This window comes from Bactrocera dorsalis, chromosome 4, assembly GCF_023373825.1.
Source record: "Bactrocera dorsalis isolate Fly_Bdor chromosome 4, ASM2337382v1, whole genome shotgun sequence".
NCBI classification, from domain to species: Eukaryota; Metazoa; Arthropoda; class Insecta; order Diptera; family Tephritidae; genus Bactrocera; species Bactrocera dorsalis.
The window spans coordinates 9,578,618-9,592,524 of record NC_064306.1 but is presented as its reverse complement, the minus strand read 5'-3'; positions in this window follow the sequence as shown (position 1 = coordinate 9,592,524).

The window sequence follows — 13,907 nt, the reverse complement described above, 5'->3', positions numbered from 1 at the left end:
ATTTAAAATCAACCTTTAAAACTAAATATTTACACATTTTCAAAATCTGTTCTCAAAAATTGTTTACCAATTTTAATAAAATTGTTTGCTTAAATACAATACAGTAGTTGCCAGCGAAATTTTTCCATAAACATTGAACTTTTTTGCACTAAAGTGGTTTGCATTATACATAAATTTTTTTTTTTTTGTTAATATATCAAAAATCGCCTTAATTAACAATAAAATTACTTTTAACAAATGCTTAAATGCGTTTAGGTGTATATTTACTTAAATTTTGTAAATAAATTTATGAGTAAATGCTTTTAAAATTGCTAATTAATTAACTTAATTAATTATATTTTTCAAAATTTTCAAGTTTTATAAATATTTTTTAGCTAAAACTCAGCATTTATTTACAAATTTTATTGCGCGTATACACTGAGGTACGCAAATATATAATTTAGACTGTAAATTTTCATATAATTATTTGTGTTATTTTTATTTATTTATTTTTGTTAATTTGTTATTGATTTTTCTTTTTAATTTTTTTTGTTGATTTTTTTAATTTTTTTTATTAATTTTTTATTGATTTTTTTTTAATTTTTTAATCAATATTTTTTTATTTATTTTTATTTTTTTTTTTTTAATTTTTTTTAATCAATAAATTTTTTTTATTTATTTTTTATTTTATTTTTAATTTTTATTTTATTTATTTATTTTTTGTTATATTTTTAATGATTTTTTATATTTTTAATATCTTTTATATATTTTTTTATATTTATTTATAATCAAACAATTACTTTCAAATAATTATAAATATATTTTGTAAATGCATTATGGTAGTGTTAAGTGTGTTTTAACAATTTAAAACTTGCCGCATTTTCGCTTAGTGTAGTGCATTTTCTCTATAAACACAAGTGCAGCCGTGCTGCCATATTATTTTGCAGGCTTGTTTTCATATACTATATAGCATAATTGTTCCCCTTTCACATCAACTACAAAGGCTCTAGCGCTCATCTTGCACTTGTCAGCCATATGAGTGATATTTTTTTTATTTCCATGTACCTTGAGTAGCTACATAAAAATGCCTTATTTGCAGCAGTTAAATTAGAAATTAAATATAAATATTATTTCTGTATACTTTCTATATTTTTTTTTACTAACTGTAATATTTGTTATTTTTACTATTATATTTTTGTGAGTGTGGTAGTTGCATATGATTATTGTTAGGTGAGTGTCTTTGCTAAATGTGTAGCAATGAGTGAATTTTGAGCGCAATGAAAGCGATACAATTTTTAAATGCAGATGGATAGGAAATAAAAAAAATTCAACTTCCATATGTATGAGATTAGGTGTAAAAAGAGTGCATTTTTCGTATTGAAAGTAGCAACCAAGCAATTTTTCGGATTTTTTATGTAATATTTTCTCCAAGTTTAGCACTGTACGGGTAGTAGAAGGTAAAGAAGAGAATGATTTTAGTATTGAAAGTAGCAACAAAGTAATTTTTCAGATGATTTATGTAATATTTTTTCCAAGTTCCGCTGTTTGTTAGAAATAAAGAGGACTAATAACCCGTATACAAATTTTAAATGAATGTAGTTGGCAAAGTGTATATGTTTACTGAATGAATTTGAAACATTATAGTTTGAAATATATTGTAATGCGCTAAATTTATGTCTTTCTGAATACTTCAAGCTTAATTTTTATTATCCATTTGGACAAAAATAATGTTAATTTTATGTTCGCTTGATGCTTGGAAATAGTAACTTGAAATTACTTAAAACTGAGAATTGTATTTAGACTGAGTAAAAGTGATCATTGAGAGAAATTTAACGAAATTTCGGTTATTATGGTCGCAAAAGAGTAGTTTACCTAAAAAACGGCATTAAATATATGAAATTTATATTTGCTCCTCTGAACGAAAGTGATCCACGGAATTCATTCACAAAAAGTACTAAAAGTTGAGAACTGTATTTTGGCTCTACTGAGCAAAAGTGATCATTGAGAGACACTTTAACGAAATTTTGGTTATTAAGAAATTTAATGTAACTTAAATGTCATTTTAATCCCACAAATTTTCACGGTTTAAATTTAATTATTATAATTAACTTTTTTACTTTTTATTAAATACTCATGCAGTGTCTCATCACGTCTCAAGTAAGCATATACCCTTTATGTACTCTCACACTCATAACAATTTATGCACAAAGCTAATTGTAATGCCTCTCACTCATTTAAGCAACTGCTATGTCATCCCTTAAAGAGTATTGCTATGCACTTATTGGTCAATTAGCGTTTCACTTGCGCTACTGAGCGTTTAAAGAGCATTCCTGCGCGTCGATTGGCCTGTACGTTGCATAAACGTTCTCTACGCTCACCAGTGTGGTTTAGCAACTTTTATTGTGCAGCATTATTGTTGTATGCATTTTGAGTGACAAACGCAGCTTAAAGCTGTTGAGAAGTGTAGGAAAATTAAATAAAATTGAAATTTAGAATTATTGAGTGGAAAAATATTCACTTTTTTTTTAATCGATATTAAAAGTCATTAACTGGAAAATATGCACTCTGCTACTTATATAATTTTGGTTTGCTTGCAATTACTAAAAATTGTTTGTAGTGTTGTTGTGTTATTAACTGTTTGGCTAAAACTGTTTTTATACAAAAATCTACAGTGGTTGCGTATTTGCTTCAGTCCTATGCGTAGTGCTTAGAAATAAGCTGAATATTTATATTCATTTTAGCTTTAATATTTATTTTATTTATTGCTAAGTGTATTATGTATATATATATTTATTTATTTTTTTTTTTAATATCGCGAGCACCAATTCGTTTTATGTCTTAAAACTATAAGTAAACTTATGACCGAGCTTTTTTGAATGCATTTACTATTTGTTTATAATAAACTTGCGCTATGTTAACTAATTTTTTATACATTTATAAATATTTTGTTTAATTTTTGCTGACATTTTTTTATGAATAAAATCATTATGCTAAAATTTTGCTAACTATTTTGCTTAAATTACAGTTTTATGCTTAGATTTTTGCATATTTTTCTTATCATTTACTATTTACACTCTACAATTTTTATTTTAATTTCACTAATTTTTTGTTTCTTGACATAAATAATTCATTTTTTTTATAATAATTTTTTTTAGTATTATTCTATTATTTATGTATTTTTTGTTTATTTTTATTTTTATTTATTTTTTTTTTGCCAATAACAACTTGACGCACGTTTTGGTGGTTCTACAGTAATTTGACTGAAACAATTAAATGCAAGAAGGTGTTTTAATTAAAGTAGCTTTCAAGTATTTATTTCTCATTACAATTTACACTTATTCAACAATTTTTTTTTTTTCAATGTACTTCAGGTGCGTGCGTCGTTAATGGGTTCATGTCTATGCTAATAAGTAAAGTAGAGGAACTTAAATGTTCTCAGTGTGTGAGAAAATGTTTTGGTGTAGTGCGTAAATTGAGAGCTTTTAGTTTTTATGTAGATTTTTCTTATTAAAACCATATTTGAAGGAACAATGCTTATAATTAGCAAAGAAATAAATATACTTATTTGTTGCCATAAATATGTTATTTTATAGTTACCAAACACTTAGGCGACACAAAGCGCGTGCTTTAAATAAATCTTTAAATGCCGTACGAGACAGTTATAATTAGTTAGTAATTTGAAATTCATGACACAATTGCTTGATGACCATTTAACGACTATTTTCAGCAAATAAGTTTTTATATTACATATTTATTTATAAATTGAAAAATTCTTTAGTATTACTGTTTATTATTTTCTTCACATTTTTATATTTTGTGCCCAATATCTCTACATACAGTGCTAAATTCATCTTTTTTTGTTTCAAATTCACATATTTTCTACTATTTTTCTCAGTGTATTCGAATTATTTTGGTGCTTTTGTTTAAAAACTTGTCAAGGCATTTATATATCAGACTCTTGCTTTTACTGTGTTCATTATATACATTACATGCAATATGTAGTTAAGTATGTTTATTCTTATAATGGTTTTAATATTTTTACATAATCTGTCGCTCATTTTACAGCGTTTCATATTTAGTTTTTTTTTATCTTATAATATTTTCCTTTTCATTTTTTGTTTTTTTTTTTTTGGTTTTGCTATTGGAAAATAATATATTATGAAACACAGACAACGTGAGCGTTCGTGTACCTCTCTATGAATGGTTTCTGTTGCTGTCTCTGCTAAATAAGCCGCTAAAGAGAAAATGTGGTTGTGAGCTTTGCTAATTTTTTATATGTGCTCAGTTGATCGCATACAAATAAATATAAAACAGTTTTAATTTAGAGTTTTAGGAAAATAGAGTAACAGTGCATAAGAAAGCGTTGTTGAGAACTTAGAATTTATGTTATTTTATGTAGTGGTCATCCTGTGGAAAACAATAAGAAAAAATTAGAAATTAGTTTAATAATTAAAAAATGATTAAATTTAGACAAAATTTCCGCATAGGATTGCTGCCATTATGACTTTTGTAAGTAGGTTTAAATTTTAAAACTGAAAAAATCATATTTAATTAAAAATGTGATATATTCAAGAAAATATTAATAAAAAAGTTTTCATTAAATTAAAAAAAAAAATTAGAAAAAAATTACAAAAATTAAAAAAAAAAAATTGATAAAAATTACAAAAATTAAAAAAAAAAATTGATAAAAATTACAAACATTAAAAAAAAAATTGATAAAAATTACAAAAATTACAAAAATTAAAAAAAAAATCTTAAAAAAATATTATTACATTTTTCTATTTTTTTCCTAGAAAAAATATTAATAGTACAGCTTGTCTATAAATGGGAAAAAATTAGGGACTAAGAGTTGGTAAGAGGGAGAAGTAGTGAACGTTAGACAGAGATAATCAGAGTGGGAGCAAAACAGTTAGAGAGATATAGCGAAAGTTAGTGCTGTAGAGAAGGAGAGAAGGAGAGAGAAGAAATGGAATTTACAGAGGTTTAAACAGGGAGAGAAAGATAGTATAAATATGATTACTAGGGACTAAGAGTTGGTAAGAGGGAGAAGTAGTGAACGTTAGACAGAGATAATCAGAGATTTTAGTTAGAGAGATATAAGGAAAGTTAGAGCAGTAGCGAAGGAGAGAAAAGAAATGTAAATTACAGAGCTTTAGACAGGGAGAGAAAGTTAGTATAAATATGATTACTTCTATTCTATTCTTTATATCAACAAGACAAAAATTTTGGTTCGAATCTGAAAATTTTTTGTTCGAATCTGAAAATTGTTTTTGTTCGTTTAAGTATAGTTATAAATAGCTTATGACGGAAACAAGAGTAGTATAAGTACATTTCTATTTTCGTATCATTTGCTTGCCGGTTGCTTTTTTGGATCTTAGTTTTTATATCCTTGCCACATGTTAAAGCATAATTTTACTCATACTTCATGCGAAATTTTTTGATCTCCCACCTATTTGGTAACCGATCGCTCTTTTCATCTCATCACTTTCACTTTAAAATGAATTAAAAAATTTAGCTGGAAAATTTGTTGTCTAGTTTTGAGTGCAATTCCCCTGAAATAAAGATTTTAACCCAAATTTTCTCGAAAAAAATTCTGCAAAATTGTAATATTGCGCAAAAAATGAAGAGAGCGTGTGAGCATGATTTGTGTTTCCACTAAAGAGAGTTTCTTATGTCGTTAAACAGGTTGTGATATGAGATAATTGAGAGCGTAGTATGCATAGAAGTGAGTAAAAAGTGTGGGGATGGTTCGAGTTTCAATCACTGCGGCATCATATTCGACGCAAAAATGTTGCAATATAAGTATCAGCTGAGTATCTGCAGAAAAACAATACTGTCGCAATATTGCTGCAGTTATTTGCTTGCTCGAACATGCCCTGTATTAATATTTTTTCCTATTCTCCTTCATGTGCTTGATAAGGCGAGAATTGCGCTACCGTTGTTATAGCATTTCTGACCCTGCAACATGTTGCTGCGGAGCTAATTGAGAAACATGTTGCTCTAAATGTAATTCTCTCTGCTCTCCCTTTTGCTCACTGCTTCTATTAATTTTAACTGAATTAAAAGATAATAAACAGTTGTGGCAACCGCTACAAATAACAAAAATTGTAGTATTGAAAAATAATTCGTTTTTGTACCCGATTTCAATGAAATAAAGATTTTAAGTATATTTCCTCGAAACAAAAATGTAACATTGAAAAATAATTTTAAAAAATTGTAATACTGCATAAATTTTTTTCGGTGGCATTTTTACTCTTCCAAATTTCAAAAATAAAAACACAGTGCAAATAAACTTTGTAAAAAGTACATTTATTATTTTTTCACTTAAATTTTTTCATTTTATTGTGTTTGTTTTTGTTGTAAAATTCGTGGAAATTAAAATACATACACACAATAACCAGCGTGGAGAGGAAACATAATGACAGTAATGAAAATATAATATTTTTACAAAATGCAATCAAATTGAAAATTTACAAATTAAAATTATAAAATACAATACAAACTTAAGGCGTGACTTAAACTGCTGCACATTCAAGTCAAAACTAAACAGTAAAAGTAGAACACAAACTCAACAAATTGCTACAAATTAAACGTAATTATTTATAAAAAATCATTTTTTTTTTATAATTATGCATATATTTGCTTTATTTTTTCCATTTCCTGATATAACACATACAACTGCAACGCTAATTATTCAATGTACTTAGCTTTGTGATGCCAAATGAAGTGTATTTTTTAGTACTAGAATAAAATAGTTTAATTGTAAATAGTAAGTGTCGTCTGCTTTGGTGCGCTGGGTGTTGCTGAAAATGTGGCGAAAGCGTTGAAAATGCGCAGCGCAATATATTTGAGAGAATTATTTGGAGCGTGTAGACTAGCATGAAGTGAAAAGATGGCTTTCAATGAGCAAAAAATGAAGAGAGCGTGTGCGCATGGTTTGTGTTTCCACTAAAGAGAGTTTGTTATGACGTTGACAGGTTGTGACATTGGCTAATTGAGAGCGTAGTTTGTTTGAGCGCTGAGTGTATGACAAGCTGTGTGGTGAGAGGTTTACATAATTGAAATTAGTATGTTAAAGTGGGTTTAAAAACTAAATAGACTTAGATGAGAGTGATGAATAGTGTTGTTGTGTTGTGTATGCGAGGCAGCTTATGTTAGACAGACTTGTAATGATAGTCAGACTTTATAAATTTGAGAATTGCAAGGCAATAGAAATGAAAGTTGATGTACAATTGACAAATACAATTCATTAGCATTTGTGATAATACTACGTTTTAATGTCAGAAAGTTATGAGACGCGTTGAGCTTTCATGTTTTGTTAGAAGTTTTTGCATTTTTTTGGTTTAAAAAGGTTTTATTTGCGCTCACTTAGTATAGTAATTTTGGAAAATTTTTTAGACTGAGCTTTCATGCATTTTTAAGCTTTCTTGCATAAATTAATTTTGCAACTAGTTTTGAGCTATTATGGATTGATGAAGAACTGTATGTTTGTTACATTTTCTCTTGCCAAATTTTAGCTCAAAACGGTTTTGAGCTTTCATGCAGTGTTTAAGCTATTTTATATTAGAGCTTTCATAAATTATATATTTTAATTAGAGCTTTCACCATTTTTTTTTAACTTTTATAGTTCGCTTTCACTTTTAATTGATAACAGTAAACGTTTTTAAAATATTTTGGAAACATTGCCAATTTGAGCTTTCATAAAATGTCAAGCTTTTATAGCGTATTGTTTGAAAATACAAATATATATTTGAAAGCATAATATTTTATCTGCTTGGATTTTATAAAAAAGCACGAACAAAATTTTTAAATTTGAGCTTTCACGTGTTTTTAAGCTCTGTGTTTTTACAAACTACTGATGAATTTTGACGAAAGAAACTATTTTTGAAAGTTTATAAACTCTAAACGTATATTTTTAACTTGGCAGTGTTGAAGGAAGCTGCATTTTTGAAACATTTGTAATTGTTTAATATTCCACCAATTTGAAACTAATGAAAGCTCGCAGGCTTGAAAATCGAAAATGAAAGCTTCATAACTTGGTGGTGAAGAGAGATTTTGAAACTCTAAAAACCTTTTAATCTTAAATAAGTTCACTAATTTGAGCTTAATAAATTCTCAAAGTTTTAAAACTCAAAAGTGAAAGCTCCATAATTTAGGAACTGTTCAAGAAAAGTTTGAAAACGGTTGCTTGTAGACAAAAACTGCAAGAAGTGATGAAAGCTTAAATGCTTGAAAGCTTGATAACTTTAGTGAAAACTTTATGGCTTTAGTGAAAGCTTTCTAGTTTAGGAAAAGCTTTCTAGCTTTAGGGAAAGCCTGATAACTTTACTGAAAAATTTCTAGCTTTAGTGAAAGCTTTCTAGTTTAGAAAAAGCTTTATAGCTTTAGTCAAAGCTTTCTAGCTTTAGTGAAAGCTTTCTGGCTTTAGTGAAAGCATTCTGGCTTTAGTGAAAGCTTTCTAGTTTAGTAAAAGCTTTCTAGTTTAGTAAAAGCTTTCTAGTTTAGTAAGAGCTTTCTGGCTTTGGTGAAAGCTTCGGCACAGCAATGAAAACCTTCTAATAATATTGAAGTATCTTTAATGGCAATGCAGGCTCCTAATTAATGCACTTGAAAGCTTCGTAGGAGCATTTAAAGCTCATTAATAGCAATGAGTGTTCTAGAAATAATTCAGACTGCTATTAAAGTTAATAAGCTTGCTAGTTTATGGCAGTTTTTAAGTTGACGCACTAAATCACCCGCTACGACACCGTTGTGTAGTTAGATAAATGCTGTTCTCAAGCAAAATTTTGGTAATTAAGGAGGAGGAAACTTGAAAGACTCAATGTAGAACTTATCTAAGTATAAGCACATGACATATGTAATAAGTATGCGATTTATATGTATGTTTGTATGTATCATGACAAAAAAATATTTGATTGCAATAGGTTTTTTGTTGTTTTTTTTCATATATGTTTGTATTTAGTATGTATTTCATGTAGGTATGCATGTACTATGTATTTCTATGTATGTAAGTAATGACAGACATTTAAACAATTAGAAATTACAGTAATTTTAATTAAAAGCAAACACTTAAACAACTACAACACTTTACACAGAATACAACGTAGGCGGCATTTCAGCAGTTAAAATTTGTTTTTTGTTGTTTTTGTTTTAAGCTTAAATTCTTCTTCTTACTTTGCTTACTAAATAAAAAGGTATATGGTAATTCTTTATGCACATATGCATGTATATATGTATATGTATATAGTGTAACATAGTATGTATATGCTTAAGACAATTAACAGCTAGCTTAAACACATATATATATATAATTAAAGTTAATTATAATTAAAATGCATGTTTGTATGTGTGTGTGTATATATAACTTGCTATGCATATATGTATATGTGTGTGTATTATTTTTGCTTATATATGTATATATATATATATTTATATACATAAATATTTATGTATACATACACATATGCGCTTGCATATATGTATGTTTATGCCTTAATTAATTAATTAATTAATTTTTTTCTGTATGTATGTATATATGTATTTAGGCATTTACTTAATTTTATATGCGCTTTTTATGTAAGTATATATATTATATACTCTAATTGTTATATATGCATATTGGTGTATATGTGCATGCATATGTGTGTGTGTGTGCATTTAGAAAATAGGAAAATAACACGCTTAACACACTAATTTGCTATGTATATATCTACATGTATATAATTACAATTGGCATACACACAACTACATACATACATATGCATAATTGTATTGTAATTCTATGTATATGCCAGCATACATACACTGCTATATGTACATGCAGTTACTTATATACATATGTATATATATGTACATACATATTTAACGGCATTGTGTATGCATGCATTTAGGCATGTGGGCGTGGTTTAGCTGGTTCTAGCTTACGGCTCTGCTCTCTCTCTCTTTTTCAAAAAATAAAAAAGTAAAACAAAAACAATTCGCTTAGTGTAAAGAAACGCTCAAGAAGTATTGTACAAATGCTTAGCTTACAACTTTAACGTTTGTTGCCTAGTTATTTATTTTCATTTAAATATTTTTCATGTATGTATGTATATATGCATGTATGTACTATGTATATTATGTATATATGGTTGGTAATAATGCTTACTGGCTAACCATTTTCCATTTACTTGCTCACCCTAACATACATACAAATAACAAATTACAGCATAGCGCACTTAATTGCATATTTTTACATAACTGTATTTTTTGTTTTGTTTTTTAATGATGACAAATTATAATTTTATATGCAATTATATTTTATTTATAAGTTTTCTTGTAAATACAATTTTTAACAAAAATTTTCATTTATTTTTTTTTTATAAAAAATGTTTACTTTAGTTGTAATTTTTATTTACATAATTTGTATTAAACATTACATTTCATAGTATTTTTTGCTTAAATTTTTTACGCTTAAATTAACTAATCTTTTCACATAAATTATTTAATTTTTTCGTAAATATTATTTTAACTTTTCTTAAGTTATTTTATATTTTCTTAAATTTTTAAAAGTTTTTTTTAATTATTTAAATTTTTCTTAATTATTCTAATTTTTCTTAATTATTTAAATTTTTCTTAATTATTTCAAATTTTTCTTTAATTATTTTTTTCTTAATTATTTCAAATTTTTCTTCAATTATTTTTAATTTTCTCTTAATTACAATTTTACCATAAACTTATTTTATTTTTAACACTAATAATTTTCTGCACAAAATCTATTTTTTTCACTTTCACATACATATATAATAATTAACTTCTGCTAGTTTTTATTAAATTAAGTGCACGTCACTAAAATTAAATTTTTCCACAATAATTTTAACTCCGTTTATGCAACTGTTTTCTGCTTAATTTCTTAATTATACTTTTACTACATTAATTAACACTTTTTACTTAAAAAAACTATTTTCTATACTAAATAGACATAATTTACTGTTATATGTATATATTTTTATTGCTCCCTACAAAAAGTGAAAAACTGTTTTCTGAAATTTTTTTCATAAATTTCAAGCATTGTGTTTTTCATTATTTACTTTTTCCACCGTTTCACCAATACTCATGCATTAACATACGCATTTATGTATATATTTAGTATAAAAATTACACACTATTTGCTTATTAACATTTAAAAAGTCCATCTGTCCTTCACCGCAAAGCCTTTGTGGCTGCTAGCCGCGACTTTGCGGTTTTTTGTTGTATGCTTAAATATTAAATACATATTAATTTTTAAAATAATTACATTGAAAAGTCCATAAATTGTTAATTTTTGCAGAAAAAGCATTCATATTTATGCCAACAGTTAAAGTTTTGCGCAATTTTCGGCTACTTATGCAACATGCACTGCAAGAAATTTTGGGGCAAAAGAATTTTTTTTTTTAAATTATGAAAATAGGTAACTTTTTTAATTGAAAAGTGGTGAATTAACCGGCAGCAAAAACTAATTTTTGTTTTTTTATCTTGGTATGTTGTTGTAGGTTAAAAAAATTTGTATTAATATTTTTTTTTTTAATTTTTTTATGGGTTTGGAGTAGTGGAACTGTTTTACTAAGAACAAAAACTACATTTAAGAAAAAAATAAATAAAAATTATATTAAATAAATATAAAATATAAAAATAAAATAAATAATAATAAAAATTAATATTATTTTTTTAATTATAATAAAAATAAAAGAAAAAAAATATAAAATATAAAAATAAAATAAATAATAAAAAAATATAAATACATATGTATATGTATAATAAAAATTAATATTATTTTTTTTAGTTATAATAAAAAAATCAAAAAGCATAAAAATAATAAAAAAATTAAAAAAAAAAAATAATAAAAAAATTAGAAATAAAAACAAAATAAAAATAAAATAAATAATAATAAAATGTAAATACATATGTATATGTATAATAAAAATTAATATTATTTTTTTAATTATAATAAAAAATCAGAAAGCATAAAAAAATAAAAAAAATTAAAAAATAAAAATAAAAAAAAAAATTAAAAAAAAGGATAAAATTAAATTAAATTAAAAATTTTTAAATGACATTAATAAATGTAAAAAGGTTTTAAAAGTGATAATTAAGTTATAAACAATTTATTGAAAAATATATATGCTTTTGGTTAAAGATATAATTTTAACAAACAAAATATTAAATGAAAACATTTTTTATGCTAAAATTATCTAAATGAATTTAAAAAAGTTTGAAAAGGTGATAACGCAAATGATATGGTTTAAATAATAAATTTTGTAATATAAAAACTAATTAATAATTAAAAAAGAAATAATATTTTTCAGTGAAAAAAATATAAAAATGTTTATATATTAAATTTACATGAAATACCAACATAAAAAATTAAATACGTAAAAAATAAATAGTAAAAAAAGAAAAAAAATAAAAATAAAAAAATTTTAAAAAATTAAAAATAAAATTAAAAACAGAAAAAATAAAAAAAAATTAAAAAAATATAAAAAAAAATTAAAAAATAATAAAAATAAAAAAGTAAAAAAATAAAAAAAAAAATAAAAAATGAAAAAAATTAAAAAAAAAATTAAAAAAAAATTAAAAAAAATAAAAAATAAAAAATAATAAATGAAGAACTAAATAAAAAATAATTAAAGGAACAATAATAATAACAAAAACAAAATAATAATAATAAAACAGTAGTGGAAAGTGCAATGTTTAATAATCTCACGCGAAAGCTTGCAATAAAGTTTAATGGAACTCTAAATTACCTCTCAAAACGAAAACTTTGATGAACTAACACTTTAAAAGCTCTCAATAAACACCAAAAGGATTTTTTTTTTAATTTTCAGCTTTCTTTTGAAAAGCTTTGCGTAAATTTTCTAAGATAAAAGTGTAAATTTAAATCCTCTCTCTCTCCACAGCTTTCAATTTATTATATGAGCAATCAATTACTTCTCAGTTTAAAAACTTTCATAAACTGACATTTTTGATACCCTGCAATAAACTTTAATAAGATTTTAAAACACTTTCATTTGAAAAGCTTTTATGGCATTTACAATTAAAATTTTAATTAACATTCATTTGAAAAGTAAAAAAATACGAGCTTTCATTGTAGAGCTTTCACTTAAAAGCTTTGAGCTTTCTTTGGAGAGCTTTAATTAACATTCTATTGAAAAGCAAAAAAAAAAACTTTCCTAAAAATTAAGAGCTTTCACTTATGTATTTTTAATAGCTTTTACTCAATTACTTGCAATAGCTTTAATGCTGGAAAGCTTTCATTTTTATTCATTTGTAGAGATTTCACTCAAGTATTTTTAATAGCTTTAACTCAATTACTTTTAATAGCTTTAACTCAGGAAAACTTTCATTTTCATTCATTTGTAGAGCTTTCATTTAAGTATTTTTAACAGCTTTAACTCAATTACTTTTAATAGCTTTAATTCTGGAAAGCTTTCATTTTCATTCATTTGTAGAGCTTTCACTATTAATAGGTTTAATGCTGGAAAGCTTTCATTGAAATCTTTTTACCGTTTGCTTTCTAATTTTGTAACTTATGCCGCCGCGCAAAGCTTTTTTAGAGCTAATAATGATTTTAGAAAAGTTTTACTTAGTCGTGTGAGTTACGTAGCTCCAGTAATGGTGAAATTTCGCTCCAAACCCAAGTGAAATCCGGTTAAAAACGCCAAATAATACGGATTAGTTTAGTCTAAGCTTTCTTACAAAAATTGCATGCACAAGACAAGGACTTTCATTAGGCGTTGTGATACTTACACGCTACAACAAATATGTTTACCTATAATTGTAATGAACAAAATGAACGTCTAATGCGGTGTTACGAGTGGAAATTTTACTTCGTATGTGTTGAGAGCTTTCTGCAAAAGCTTTTTCGGCATATTTTTCATTCTTCTTTTGCTAATAATAAAAAATTAATTAAT